This window comes from Herpailurus yagouaroundi, unplaced genomic scaffold (genome assembly GCF_014898765.1).
Source record: "Herpailurus yagouaroundi ecotype Mexico unplaced genomic scaffold, PumYag 188, whole genome shotgun sequence".
Lineage (NCBI taxonomy): Eukaryota > Metazoa > Chordata > Mammalia > Carnivora > Felidae > Herpailurus > Herpailurus yagouaroundi.
The window spans coordinates 8,644,093-8,659,719 of record NW_024412419.1 but is presented as its reverse complement, the minus strand read 5'-3'; the positions used below and the strand labels follow the sequence as shown (position 1 = coordinate 8,659,719).

At 48.8% G+C, this 15,627-nt stretch overlaps 1 protein-coding gene across 2 annotated transcripts in view; it reads right to left on the bottom strand.

The window, feature by feature from the left end:
- Nucleotides 1–15,621, bottom strand: part of GREB1 (growth regulating estrogen receptor binding 1) — a 147,569-nt gene extending 131,948 nt beyond the window's left edge. Inside the window, exon 1 of one of the 2 annotated variants that reach the window (XM_040496093.1) lies at nucleotides 15,429–15,621. The gene's annotated coding sequence lies outside the window, so the exon portion shown is untranslated. Of the gene's footprint in view, nucleotides 1–508; nucleotides 651–15,428 lie in introns of those variants that run through there. The other variant, XM_040496096.1, reaches the window with a different exon arrangement.
- Nucleotides 15,622–15,627: the final 6 nt, after the last annotated feature.

The window sequence follows — 15,627 nt, the reverse complement described above, 5'->3', positions numbered from 1 at the left end:
GAGGCAGATAGCAGGGTTTAGACACGAGACGTCCTCAGCCGTCATCCTGGACAGCTGAACAGTGGAAACAAAAGATCATTCTCGCAGTCCTGGCTGCAGCCGGCCCCCCTGCGCCCACCTTCCGGCAGGGCCGCGTGCCCCCCGCCCCCCGCTGACCACGGCACCCTACATGGGCCACGTGGGCCTGTGGTCAGCAATGTCACAACTCTCCACTTCCAGCCAACGAGAAAACAATTTTTTCTCTCTCTCTTTTTCCAAACCAGCCGTGTGTCTTTATGGCCCAGCTGGAGACTGGAGTTTTTGAAAGAAATGAGCAAAAATAACAATAACTATTATAATCTTCCTTCCAAAATGAATACTTTTGTGTTTACAGGGATTATCGTGGGGCCTGGGGATTACAGATAAATGCTGTTTAACCGTGCTAGCTACGTCTTCGCCAATGAACACGTTTGTGTAACAGAAAACATTTTTAAACAGTAACAGCATTTTTTTAAATATGTGCACTCACACTTCCAAAGCCGCACTTGAGTTCTGCTGTGTCCTGCACACTGGGATTCAAACAGCCAGCTGCTGGAAGCCACAGGGGGAGGCCAGGAGACCTCACAGGAGCTGACAGCTGAAATCAGTCGGAGACCAGGCAGGGCTGCGGCTGACACAGAAGACAAAGTGGGAGCCTAACCCGGTCATGCCCATGCCTACCACAAGGCCAACTCCACCCCCAAGGTCAGCGTGCCCCAGATTGACCCAGGACACCCAGCGTCACCACCCCTCCCTGGAGAGGAAGGCCGCCCAGCTGCACAAAACTCCCCAGGACATCAGCCTCCCACCACCCGCCCAGATTCCCCGTGCCATGACTCACGCCCCCACCTAACTGCCAGGAAGTCCGGACCTACAGTGTTCCTGAGCTGAACTGTCCTTAGGATCTCTTGAAGCCTAAAATTGTATCGTATCTCAAATTTTTTTTTTTTAAACGTTTATTTATTTTTGGGACAGAGAGAGACAGAGCATGAACGGGCGAGGGGCAGAGAGAGAGGGAGACACAGAATCGGAAACAGGCTCCAGGCTCCGAGCCAGCAGCCCAGAGCCCGACACGGGGCTCGAACTCACAGACCGTGAGATCGTGACCTGGCTGAAGTCGGACGCTTAACCGACTGCGCCACCCAGGCGCCCCGTATCTCAAATTTTTTATGCAAACTTTAGGCCCTTTTGTGGCCCAAATAATTTGACTGGGTAATAAAGAGCACCAATTCTTGAAATCTTAAATCAGTGCGAAAGCAATTCAGTGGAAGACAGCCTTCTCCACAAACAGTACTGGAACAATTGGATACCCGCAGGCGAAGAAATGAATCTTGCCCTAAACCTTCACACCTGATACAACTCAACGTGGAGCGCTGACTTACGTGTAAAACATAACATATAAAACGGAAAGAAAAAGCCACAGCTGAACATCTTCACGATTTGGGGCAAGGCAAAGAGCGTTTAGATTTGACACCATAAGCACAATCCTTAAAATGATATACAGATAGGGGAGCCTGGGTGGCTCAGTCGGTTGAGTGCCCGACTTTGGCTCAGGTCATGACCTCGCGGTTCGTGGGTTTGAGCCCCACGTCGGGCTCTGTGCTGGCAGCTCAGAGCCTGAAACCTGCCTCGGATTCTGTGTCTCCCTCTCTCTCTGTCCCTCCCTGCTCATGCTCTGTCTCTTAAAAAATAAATAAATGTTAAAAAAAAAATTTTTTTTTTTAATTTTTTTTTTCAACGTTTATTTATTTTGGGGACAGAGAGAGACAGAGCATGAACGGGGGAGGGGCAGAGAGAGGGAGACACAGAATCGGAAACAGGCTCCAGGCTCCGAGCCATCAGCCCAGAGCCTGACGCGGGGCTCGAACTCACGGACCGCGAGATCGTGACCTGGCTGAAGTCGGACGCCTAACCGACTGCGCCACCCAGGCGCCCCCCAAAAAAAAAAAAATTTTTTTAATGACATATTGATACACTGGATTTCATCAAAATTTAAAAGTTTGGGGGTGCCTGGGTGGCTCAGTCGGTTGAGCGTCCGACTTCTGTTCAGGTCGTGATCTCACAGTCTGTGAGTTTGAGCCACGCGTTGGGCTCTGTGCTGACAGCTCAGAGCCTGGAGCCTGCTTCGGATTCTGTGTCTCCCCCTCTCTCCACCCCTCCCCTGCTCATCTCTGTCTCTCTCTGTTTCAAAAATAAATAAAAACATTAAAAAAAATTTTTTTTAATTTACAAGTTTGGCTCTGCAAAAGACCCTATTAAGAAGATGAAAAAGGGGCGTCTGGGTGGCTCAGTCAGTTGAGCATCCGACTCTTGATTTCGGCTCAGGCCGTGATCCTGGGATCACCGGATGGTGCCCCACATGGGGCTCAGAACCGAGCGTGGAGTCTGCTTGGGATTCTCTCTCTCTCTCCCTCTGCCCCTCTCCCCTTCTCCCTTTCTAACATTAAAAAAATATATAAAAAAAGAAATTAAATAAAGAAGTTAAAATTCATGTTTACACAAAAATGTTACACTAATGTGCACAAATGTTAACACTAGCTTTAGTCATAACAGCCAAAAACTGGAAACAATTCAGATATCCTTTCACAGGTTAATGTCAAATAAATTGCTGTACATCCCTAGCCTGCAAAGTAACTCAACAATAAAAAGGAACGAACTACTGATACTAAAAACAGCCAAGTGAATCCCCAGGGAATCGTGCTAAGTGGGCACGGTGAGGGAGCCAACCTCAAGAGATCACGATCTGGGGGCACCTGGGTGGCTCAGTCGGGTGAGCGACCGACTTCAGCTCAGGTCATTATCTCACGGTTTGTGAGCTCGAGCCCCGCGTCAGGCTCTGGGCTGACAGCTCGGAGCCTGGAGCCTGTTTCAGATTCTGTGTCTCCCTCTCTCTCTGCCCCTCCCCCGTTCACGCTCTGTCTCAGAAATAAACACTAGAAAAAAAAAATTTAAGAGATCACAATCTGTATGATTACACTTATAAAACACTTGTGAATCAAGAAAATTATAGAATGGGATAACAGAGCCATGATTGGATTGTGGGGACCCAGGGATGGGGGACAAGAGTGGACAGAGCAGGAGCTGGGTCCCTGAAAGAGAAATGTAAGAGCTCCTTGCAGGAATGGAACAATTCCTATCTTGACTGTATCACCGCGGTGATAGCCGTACTATAGTTTTGCAAGATGTTACCACCGGGGGACACCTGGGTGGCTTAGTCAGTGAGGCATCTAACTTCAGCTCAGGTCATGATCTCTGCTGTCAGCACAGAGCCCACTTCGGATCCTCTGTCCCCCTCGCTCTCTGTCCCTCCCCTGCTCATGCTCTCAAGCTCACTCGGTCGCTCCCTTTCAAAAATAAACATTAAAAAAAGAGAGAGAGATTAACTTTGGGAAACACTGAGTGGAGGGTACATGAGAGCTCTGTACTGTTTCTTCCCACTACATGTGAATCTACAATTATCTCAAAATTACAAGGTTAGTTAAATCAGCATTTAAAAAACCAGCATTAAAAAATCTATATTCTTCTTGCTAGCACCTTCCACTGGCACCTGAGCTGCAGAGGATGCTTCGTCCAGACTCCTCACTTTGTCAATCAGATATTTAAGCGCGGCCACGGGGCTGGACAAGAGGCAGGCGCTGCGGTTCCTGGCCTTTGGCTCTGCGAGAGAGGCCCCTCTGGGAACCTGCGGGCTTCGCACCACGGAGATTGGAAGGGAGCAACCGACGGCCAACTCTGAGCCGTTCCTTTTCAGACATGCAAATGACCGCAGATAAATATAAACTGAGGGGGTTAAAATCCCCCGCGAGGCATCATCTTTGCTCCCTCCCACGGTGACCACATAATTGAAAGAAGATCCTCCTGGCGACCCCGGGCCCCAACCTGAGAGGCGTCCTCCTCCCTGTGAATCGAGAGCACTGCACAGTGTGGCCAGCGCCTGATCTCAAGAGAGCGAAAGCGGGAAGCGGGCGCTTTCTGGAAGGAAACTGGATCCCTGAGGACAAGGACAAGGATGGACAGGGCTCTGCAGTCACACCCAGCCCCCGGGACGTGTGAAATCTCGCCCCATCGCTTTGCTTTCTGCCTATCACTTCCGTCACCTCTCCCAGCCGGGCTTCCCTTGTCTGTGAAACGGGGCGACGCTGAGGACATCAGAGGGCTGCCGTGACAATTCCGCGACAGGGTGCACAGGGCGCCTAGCACAGACCCCCCAGGGTGCTCCAGAAGGCCCTCCCTTCCCGGCTCGCCCAAATCCCACTGACTCCAGAAAAAAGCACCTTATCCTACCTGGGACGCAAGAGAATAACGCTCATGGGCCTAAGAGCTCAGACCCTGGGCCCAGGCTGCTTGCGTCCAAATTCTGTTTCTGCCGCTTCCTGGGGTTATGGCCTCGCACACGCTACTTACCTTCTCTGTGCCTCACTTTCCCCCTCTGTAGAAGGAGAATGATGCCAATAGCACCTCCCTCCTAAGGCGGTTGTGAAATCTGAACGAACCGTATGGTGAAGTGCTCCGCAGAGTGCACGTATCCCCGATTTTTTAAGTGTCCTTTTGGGTAATATTTGGGTCAGAAGAAATACGATTATTTCCTCGGGACCGTTTTTTTTTTTTTTTTTCTATGTTTGTGAAAAATAATTCTGTGATTAGGTCGAACCATAGAAAACTGCCAATATATCACACCATTTTTGACCCGCGAGAATAGCAATTCCACGTGGTTCTGCCTAGCGGCTAAATCTCTGGGCCTCAGTCTACCCATGTGTGAAACGCGCTTCCTCGTCCCTACACTCCCAGGCTGTGGCGAGGCCCGCGGATCGTGCGAAATGCTGGCACAAAGCGGGGGCTTAATACACAACAGCAGCCAGTTGTACGAAGCCACCCACCTGCTTCCCAGCTGCGATGTTCAAAGAACGCAACGTACAAGCAACATCGCTGAAGAAAAAGAGGCGAGGTGAGCCGACGATGACGTTACCGGCCCGATTCCCATGCAGACCACTCAGTGTCACGCAGGGGGACCCTCTTCCCAAGAAGTCATAGAATGACCCGGTGCAATCACCACAGAAATGAGCGAGAGGTGTGGATGCTGAAAAATGAGCACCCCCACCCCCCACCCCCCAGAAAGCACCTCTAACGCCAGACGCCTAAGACAGGCTGCGGGTGATAACAACGATAACGAGCACTTTCTACGTAAGAGGCCATGTTCTAAGCATCTGACTGACACCCGGCATGCTGAGCTCTTACAACCAGCCTGTGAGCCATTTATTACCCGTCCCGTTTGACAGAGGAGGAAACAGACCTAGGGAAGATTAACTGGCTCCCCCAAGTACAGCTGGGCTCCAGTTTGACCCTGGGTCTGCATGACTCCAGATGACCAGCTCTTAACTACACTCCCATTACCTTCACCACCCAGATCACCCTCATTCACATAGACGAAGGATCGTGATCGAAAGGATCCAGATTTCTGGAGCAAAGATCTCTTCCACTGACCCCTTGCCAGGGCGGTTCAAAAGCAGCCTCTACAGCAGAGCTTCTCGACCATTGGCATGCATAAGACTCAATTGGAGGGCTTCTCAAATCAGGTTCCCGGGCCCCAGAGTCCAGAATTCTGACTCAGAAAATCTGGGGGGTGGAGAGTTCCCTAAAAACCTACATTTCTAACAATTTCCCAAGTGATGCTGACGCAGCTGGCCCACGGACCACACTCCAGGATCCAGAAAATAACCCACAACCCCAAAAGTCTCATAGGTCTGTGTGACAGGAAGTCAGGGAAAAGGGTCTTGGTTGGGGGGTATGTGCAGGCCGACTGCCCCCATAAGTCGTCTTCGCAGTCTGGCTCTGTCCAGCCCCCACCCCCCGCTCTGGAGCCAGACAAAAATGGGTTCTCCGCCATTTGCTGCCCGTGGAACCCTGAGTGGGGCCATTGGCTTTTCCAAGCCTCTTTACAATGGGAACAACACGCTTCCTCGCCCAGAAGGATTAAGTGAGGTGGCATGTCTAAAGTATTTACACTTAGGACAAAGTCAACCACTGTTCATGTCTTCTCACTTTTTCCCAGTCAGATTCGTTTTCACTAAATCGCCAAACACGTCAGCCCAAATTCTACTTTTTTAGAATTTTCTATCCTGTGTGTAGCCATCAGTAAGGAGAGCGACAACATTTCATATCTCTATAGTTTGCAAACTCCTCAGGGGGCAGGGCCCGCGGCTTACACATTGTGTGTCCCACACCACACCTAATATAATTACTTGGCATGGAGTAAGCATTCAGTATGGGTTTACAGATCAAGCAAACAGGTCGAATTTGCTGTCCAACTAACATTTTGAGAAGACAATTTAACCTGCAGAGATGTGAGCCTACAAGACTTCTGGCTTTCTGCTCAACCCAGAACCTTTCCTCTCTGCTAACTTCCAAGGGATGCTGTAAACAGTCAAGATTAAACAAGAGAAGGTTTGTGATTTGAAGGTGAAGGTAAAATCAAGCCAGCCTCCTGGATACAGTCCAGCAGAGGTCCTCTCCTGGAGCTACAAAAGTCACAAGGGTCTAATTCTGCAGGCAAAATCAACAAATATGTCTTAGTAAAAGAGGACCAAGGAAGTTTCTGGAATAATCCTCCATAACTGCCCGTGAGACAATGCACGTTCTCAGGAAGAAACAGGGGAGACGATAGGAAAGGGGCAGAACGTTTATCTTGAGATACAAGTGCTACTCCAGGGGCTCCTGGGTGGCTCAGTCGGTTAAGCGACCAACTCTTGACTTGGGCTCAGACCATCATCTGACAGATTGTAAGATCAAGCCCTGCGTTGGGCTCCATGCTGACAGTGCGGAGCCTGCCTAGGGGTGTCTCTCTCTCTCTCTCTCTCTCTCTCTCTCTCTCCCCCTCTCCACATGAATAGACTTTTAAAAAAAGTGCTACTCTAACCAGCCCAGGGGCCAAAAAAAGGGGGAATCGAATGGCAGACAAATGAGAAGTCCACGTAGAAATTAACTCGAAACGGAGATGAAAACTTGGAAAGTTAACAAAGTGGACACGCAGATTGTTTCTCCTGAGGCCAAGATTTGGCTTGTCTGTGGCACAGCTTTATAGTCAGACGGACGTGCGTTCAAACCCTGATACGGCATCTTCCTGCTACACGACCTTGTACAAGTCACTAAAGCTCCCTGGACTTTGGCTTTCCTGCATCCGAGGTGGGAATGTCAGCGCCTCGTCCGCACAGAGCGGTTGTGAGGGCTGAACAACGTAAACAGCCACACGGCCCGACCTGGAGCCTGGGCCCCCGGCGGTCACGGAAGTGTTGTTTCCTGCTGACTTCGCCCCACTGGTAACCACGGAGAGGAACCGCCCCATCTGACAGCCTAGAACTCTGCAGGGACTCCCGATCACTGCCATGTGTCCAGCTAAGTAACTAACCAGGTTCCAAGTTGCACTGCTGTCACAGAGGAGCCAATTCCTACTACCTAAAATGAAAACTCTGCAATGCCGGCCACCGGGTAATGCAGCCAAACTCAGCAGGGCCCACGACCAACTTCGCGGGACTCTGTTCCGCTATGGAAGTGCTTTCAACAGTCCGTGGCATTGTAACCATACTGCAAGGTGACGGAGGGCGGTGACGCTTGTGGTGAACCCAGCGTGACATATGGAGACGCTGGATCACCGGGTTGTTCACCTGAAGCCAATGTAACATTACGTATCAACCACACTCAAAAGGGAAAAAAAAATTAAGTTTTTATTTATTTATTTATTTATTTTGAGAGAGCCAGGGACAGCGCCAGCGGGGAGGGGCAGAGAGAGAGGGAGAGGATCCTAAGCAGGCTCCACGCTGTCAGCGCAGAGACCGACGCAGGGCTCGAACCCATGAACCGTGAGATCACGACCTGAGCTGAAATCAAGAGTTGGACGCTCAACCCGCTGAGCCACCCAGACGCCCCTCAGAAGAAAGTTTTTAAGGCCTTCAAGTAACCCAATGCGGTTTCGTTTAAAAAAAATTTTTTTTAGGGGCGCCTGGGTGGCTCAGTCGGTTAAGCGTCCGACTTCAGCCGGGTCACGATCTCGCGGTCCCGCGGTCCGTGGGTTCGAGCCCCGCGTCGGGCTCTGGGCTGATGGCTCAGAGCCTGGAGCCTGTTTCCGATTCTGTGTCTCCCTCACTCTCTCTGACCCTCCCCCAATCATGCTCTGTCTCTCTCTCTCTCTCTCTCTCTCTCTGTCTCAAAAGTAAATAAACGTTAAAAAAAAATTTTTTTTTTTTATTTATTTTTGAGACAGAGAGAGACAGAGCATGAATGGGGGAGGGTCAGAGAGAGCGAGGGAGACACAGAATCGGAAACAGGCTCCAGGCTCTGAGCCATCAGCCCAGAGCCCGACGCGGGGCTCGAACCCACGGACCGCGGGACCGCGAGATCGTGACCCGGCTGAAGTCGGACGCTTAACCGACTGAGCCACCCAGGCGCCCCAATGGGGTTTCGTTTTTAAATCTCTCTAGAGGTGCCAGAATTGGTGGTCACCTCTGTGTGCCCCAGCCTCACCCACCCTGGAGAGCACCCTTCCTCCTCGGGGTCCCCCAAACCAGTACCGGGTGCTCCCGTGTGGTCTTGCGAACCCATCTCCCAACTGCAGATCCAAAACTGAGCATGCTCACCTCAGGGGTAATCTCGGGGGGGGGGGGGTGTTACGGACTGAAGGGTCAGGTGCCCCCACCTTCACCACCAAAATGTACACGCTGAAGCCCTAACCTCCAGAGAACCAAAAGGAGGTAATTTAGGTTAAGTGGGGTCATAAGGGGGCGTGGGGGGGGGGGGCATCTGATCCTATTGGATTAGTATCTTGATTAGAAGAGACATCAGAGGGCCCCCCTCCCCCTCCCATGTGCCCACAGCAGAACAGCCATGTGAGGACACAGCAAAAAGGCGGCCTTCGTACCATGAGCACGGGGTGTTACATGCAAGTGATGAATCACTAAACTCTACTCCTGAAACAACAACAACGAAAGGAGGTAGCCTCCTGGCCGGCCGGAAAGAGAACTCTCACCTCTCCAAACCAGACCGGTCAGAACCCTGATCTTGGAAGCTCAGCCTCCAGACCTGAGAAATAAATTTGTATTGTTGTTTAAGCCACTCGGTCTACAGTATTTTACTGTAGCAGCCTGAGCGAATACAGTAGGGTACATGCAAGGAGGCAACACCAGATCTTTGTTATTATGTATTCCTTACTTTAAAAATTATAAATACATTGGGGGCACCTAGGTGGCTCAGTCCCTTAAGCGTCCGACTGCAGCTCAGGTCGTGATCTCACAGTTGGCGAGTTCGAGCCCCACATCGGACTCTCTGCTGTCAGCACGGAGCCTGCTTGGGGATCCTCTGTCTCCCTCTCTCTCGCTCTCGCTCTCTCTGCCCCTCCCCCACTTGTGCATTCGTGCGCGCTCTCTCTCACTCTCTCCAAAGTGAAAATAAGATTTTTTTTTTAAAGTTGTACACAGAACTTTTTAAAAAAAATTACAAACACGTTACACCCTGGTAACAGGTTGACGCTGGCAGCCCCATGGGTGCGGGTGTCACATATGGCCAGAGAGGTACCCCCCAGCTCCGGGGAGTTGTCAGAACACCTGCACCTGTCCACCTGCTCTCCACTGACTGCAACACATTACAGTTTACGTGTGGCCAGACTGCGGTCTTAGATAATAAAATCATTGCCATATTTTCCTTTTTTTTTTTTTTAGGTTCATTTATTTATTTTAAGACAGAGAGAGAGAGAGAGAGAGAGAGGGCACAGTGTGCACGTGTATGTGTGAGCAGAGGAGGAGCAGAGAGAGAGACAGAGTGAGAATCCCAAGCAGGCTCTGCACGCCCAGCATAGGGCCCGATGTGGAGCTCCATCTCGTGAAGCGTGAGATCACGACCTGAGCCGAGATCAAGAGTCGGATGCTTAACCCAGTGAGCCGCCCAGGCGCCCCAAGAATCATGACCATATTTTCTATGGAGACAAAGAATGATAATGACAACCACAGTACTGGGCTCACTGGCAATCTTACTGCTAGAATGTCAACCCCGTGAGAGCAGGACTGTCTGTTTTGCTCACTACTGTACCTCCAGCACTCACACTAGCAATGGGCACATAGTACATACTCAATAAATACGTACATATTAAATAAATGATGGGATTACGTTGCTAAAACATGCCTTACCTTTCCAGACCATCATGTCTGCGGATTTTTCAATTGTGGAAACAACTCTCTAAGCCTCTTTTAAATTTTTACAAATGAAGATTTGTACAGATTTGAACATTTACCCAATTTGCGTATAATACTTTTACATGGTCGATACTAATAATTATTATTCAGCTAACTCTGGTGTCTGAGAGCAATCGAAAGAAAGGTAGTCATGAATCAACGGGATGCTCTCATATGCGTGAGTTCCTTTTGTCTTATTCTCTTGTATGGCCCTTCATACTTCTCCCCAGAGTCTGAAGACGTAGCTAAGCATGTAAGAGATGCTTTTATTTGACAAATACGAAACTGACCTTTTGGCTCAAACTCTCCTACATTTGGAGTCGAAACCTCAAAGTAGAACCCTTAATTGTTCCTGAATTGTTTCTATCGGTATTGGGCTTGGCTCTCTAACCAGAGTTCTGTAAGTTCCCTAAAGAACAAAAGCTCATTCGTTCATCAAATATTTACTGAGCACCTACTATGGGCCATCCATTGTGCTGGGCACTGGGGCACAACAGTGAGCAAAGGAGACCTGATTCTGCACAGCACTTATCAAGAACCATGGGGAGATAATTACACACAAGTATGTGTGTAATTATAAATGTGGTGCCTCACACTAAGTGGTTTTCAACATTTTTTTTTTAAGTAGGCTTGTGCATTCGTGCGCGCCCAACATGGGGCTTGAACTCACAACCGTGATATCAAGAGTCATATGGTCTACAGTCTGAGCCAGCCAGGCACCCCTCAACCATTTGTTTAATGCAAATTGCCTACACACACCCCAGTTCAGAAACACTTTATAATAATTCGTCTCCCAAGTCTTTTTGAGTCAAGAACACGTAACCACCTGGGACGCCTGGGGGGTGCTCAGTCTGTTGAGTATCAGACTTCAGCTCAGGTCGTGATCTCACAGTCCTTGAGTTCAAGCCCCACATCAGGCTCTGTGCTCCCAGATCAGAGCTTGGAGCCTGCTTCTGATTCTGTGTCCCCCTCTCTCTCTCTGCCCCTCCCCAACTCTTTCTCTCTCTCTCTCTCTCTCTCTCTCTCTCTCTCTCTCTCAAGAATAAACAAAAAAAAAGATTCCTTCTCCCCCTCTCCCTCTGCCCCTCCCCTGCTTGTGTGTGCACTCTCTCTGGGGGGGGGGGGAGGGGGGAAAGGCACCAATCAGATTTCCTGATCAGCAAAAGATTCTGCAGTCACTCAACAGTTAACAGCAGCCTGCACAAAGGGAAGAAGTCTGACATCGGATTGACTTACAGAGCCAGATGATAGGTAAATGCACAATCTCCAGCAGGTTTTTGTCTCTGTCTTTTTAAAAGAGCTTATAGATTCTCAGCTGACCTTCACAGATCCGCGGTTCATCAAATTCACCCAGAGGGTTTATTAAACCAGGTTGCTGGCCCGCCCCCCCCCCCCCCCCAGGGTTTCTGAGTCCATCTAGGCAGGGGCCTGAGAGTCTGCACGTTGTACAAGTTTCCTGGTGACAGCGAAACTGCTGGTCCTGGGACTAACAATTTGAGAACTACCCACTTAGACTAAAAGACAGACCTCATCATGAACAAAGTTAAAGTTCAAGGACAAGATCTTCCACATTACCCAGATCAGGCTGCTCAGGTGACAGACTAGAGCAGGAGCCCAGGGAGAACCGACCCTCTCAAGGTCAAAAACGAGCAAGTCAGACAGTTTCTCTAACTCTCGAGTCACTGGCCTTTGTGTCACACAGCCTCCTGGAAACCCCCCCCCCCCCGCCGCCTTCTGCTGAGCCCCCGAAGACATGCTCTTCTCATTGGAAAATTAGGTAAACTCCTTGTCAAAAACACAGGGGTATGATGGGCCATTATGTCTTAGACCTCAAAGACATCCAGGAGGCTTGCAGTGGGGGGAGTGGGGAGAGTGAAAACAATCACAACTGACCAAATGTTGACAATTGTCGAAGCCGGATGATGATCACAGAGAATGTTGTACTGGCTCCCCGCTTCCATACATGTTCAAAGTTTTCCATCATAAACTAGGTCACGGATACCAGTTGGATCAAGACTTGTCACGGCACAGCTCTGTGAGGCCTGAGGTCTCTCACATGGCCCCTGAGACGTACTTCCCTCCTCCCAAAATATTTTGACATGCCAAGCCTTGGCTGAGCACTAGAGTGATTCACAGAAAATTAAGATGCACATTTCTGTCTTCAAGAAGCCCATCGTTCGGTGGAGTAAGTAAAACGCATAGTATTGTGTTACAGATACTGATGAACGGCAGAGACAATTAAGAGTGAACTAAGAGATTAACTGAACTGAGCAAGACTGCATCCTTTTCCAGAAAGGGAAAGGATATCCCAGAAATTACACTTTTTTTTTTGCCTTTAGAAATTTTAGAAATGTGTATGACCATCATCATGTGTGTTCTATCAAAACGAAAAGACATCAAGTGGAAATAACAGGGAAAAACCAAGAATCTGTTAGACAAATAAATTCGTATTTTTTATACAATATAAAATTATTCAAAATGACAATATGAAAGAAATGATAGGCAATATCAACTTTTATTTTTTTATGTTTATTTATTTTTGAGAGAGAGAGAGAGAGGAAGAGAGAACGAGCAGGGGAGGGGCAGAGAGAGAGGGAGTCACAGAATTTGAAGTAGGCTCCAGGCTCCGAGCTGTCAGCACAGAGCCCCACGTGGGGCTCGAACCCACAAACCGTGAGATCATGACCTGAGCCGAAGTCGGATGCTTAACCGACTGAGCCACCCAGGGGCCCCAATACCCAGAACTTTTAAATGAAAAAAGATACAAAGTGACATAACACATATACCATATAACATGTAATTTTGAGCAATGTTTAGAAGCATATAAAATTTAGTTTTAATACCAGAAAAAATACACCAAAACGTTAACAGTAATTATATCTAAATCACAGATTTCTGCTTTTTTAACTCTTCTGTATATTCTTAAATTATATATCACAAATATACATTACTTCTATAATAGCCTTCCCCCTCCTGTATTTTTTTTAATTAGCTTCAAAGTACAGCAATCTATCTGTATATCCAGAAACGGACCCAAAAAGCCAAGAGGGCCCATTAGGCAGTGGATGAGCTGAGAAGATTAACTGCCTGGAATCTTTTTGAAGAGATTAGAGGTCCATGAGCTGCTCTTAGCCAGCTGTCATGGCCAGTTGACCCCACGAAAGCCCTAGAGGCTCCCTTTCCCAGAATGGACCAGAACCCAGGAATCACGGGGCGGGGGGGGGGGGGGGGGAGGGGGGCGGGCTGGGAAAGTGTGATTATTAAAAGCAGGCTCCCGTGGGGCGCCTGGGTGGCGCAGTCGGTTAAGCGTCCGACTTCAGCCAGGTCACGATCTCGCGCTCCGGGAGTTCGAGCCCCGCGTCGGGCTCTGGGCTGATGGCTCAGAGCCTGGAGCCTGTTTCCGATTCTGTCTCCCTCTCTCTCTGCCCCTCCCCTGTTCATGCTCTGTCTCTCTCTGTCCCAAAAATAAATAAACGTTGAAAAAAAATTTAAAAAAAAAAAAAATAAAAAAAAATAAAAGCAGGCTCCCGGGGCGCCTGGGTGGCGCAGTCGGTTAAGCCTCCGACTTCAGCCAGGTCACGATCTCGCGGTCCGTGAGTTCGAGCCCCGCGTCGGGCTCTGGGCTGATGGCTCAGAGCCTGGAGCCTGTTTCCGATTCTGTGTCTCCCTCTCTCTCTGCCCCTCGCCCGTTCATGCTCTGTCTCTCTCTGTCCCAAAAATAAATAAACGTTGAAAAAAAAAAAAATTAAAAGCAGGCTCCCTTTCCCCACTTGGTGCATGAACGGTCCGTGCCACAGCCTTTGTTGCATGTCCTGGTCCCTCTAGATTCTGATAACTGCCTGGGCACGGTGCAGGGGGGTGGCACAGTGGGGCAGGGGAGCAGGGGCCCTGCCCTCTCTCTTTAAGCTACAGTCTGTCTTCTCATTCTGATTGTTTAAACTTTTACTAGCCCTACTTTGAGATGGCCTCGGAACACTCTGAAATTGCTAAATACTTCAAATGTTGAATCCACAAAATGGACACAATGTTCTTAAAAAGGGGATTTCTAATGTCAAGCATAATAGTAGCTCCAGAATAAATACCTACAACACTATAGGGCATTAATAAGTTGCTCACTAAATGAAAGACAGAGTGGTCACCTTCATGTTAAGCACAGAAACCTTTAGACAGGCTCTAAGAGATTATAAACTCTCCTGTTAACAATTCCAAGACAGGGGCACCTGGGTGACTCAGTCAGTTAAGCATCCGACTTCGGCTCAGGTCATGATCTCACAGTCCATGGGTTCGCCCCGTGCTGACAGCTCAGAGCCTGGAGCCTGCTTCGGATTCTGTGTCTCCCTCTCTCTCTGCCCCTCCTCTCTTTCTCTCTCTCTTTCTTCCTCTCTCTTTCTCTCTCTCTCTTTCTCTCTTTCTCTCTCTCAAAAATAAACATTGAAAACAAATTTTTTCAATTCCAAGACAAAAATACGCATATTTAAAGTATAGCTTCAAATTACCCACCCAGTAAGATTAAAGGTATTGGCCCAACTGCCTATTTTCACTAATTAAAAACACTTAAACCACAAACAAACCATTTAAACCATCTGCAATAATGAGAAAGTCCAGGATGCAAATTCAGCTTCCACCTGAGCTTCCTTCTTCAGCCATAAAGAACGCTTGTTCTAGAATGAACAGCAGCACCCCTCATCCACTCCTGTGGGCAATCAACACTGTCACAGACCACACTGCAAATTTTAAATGCACCAGATTTCAGCGTGCAAAGACTGGCAGAAATATTTCCTCACCTGGGTTTCACTTCACTGTTTCACATTTTAAATCTGGTTTTCATTTCCTAAAAAACTTCTTGAAGCCAGTCAAAAACCCGTGCTCTGGAAGCAATGGGTTGGTTACAAGGAATTCGTCAAATCTGCCCGGAGATTTAAGACATTCTAAGAAAAGTAGTTAAAGGTGGGGCTCTGATTGGCCTTTAAAACTTCCAATAACATTTTCCTACAAAGTGCTGCAAACCGGGCGACTTTAACACAACATTTAAGTAAGACGAAGCTCAGAACCTCTCCAGATCTCCTCCTAACACCTCGTGTTAAGCACAGAGATTAAAATGCTCTCCCTGGGAATCGACGTTTTCAAGTGAAATTTACACATTTACCGTTTCAAAGATATCCTAAGAACACCCCTCAAGCCCATAGCAACACTTACCTCTATAGCGAGAGTCTAGTCAAGAAAAGTTTCAGTTTACAAATTCACTAGTCCCTCCTTCCTGCTGGTCCTCACGACCAGGGATCAAAAAAGGGTTGACAGCAAAATGGCCCAGCATCCTTCCCAGTGAATGGCGGGTCGCCCTGGCCTCCACACCGGCCTGGCGCCCCGGCGGCCACACACACACACACACACACAC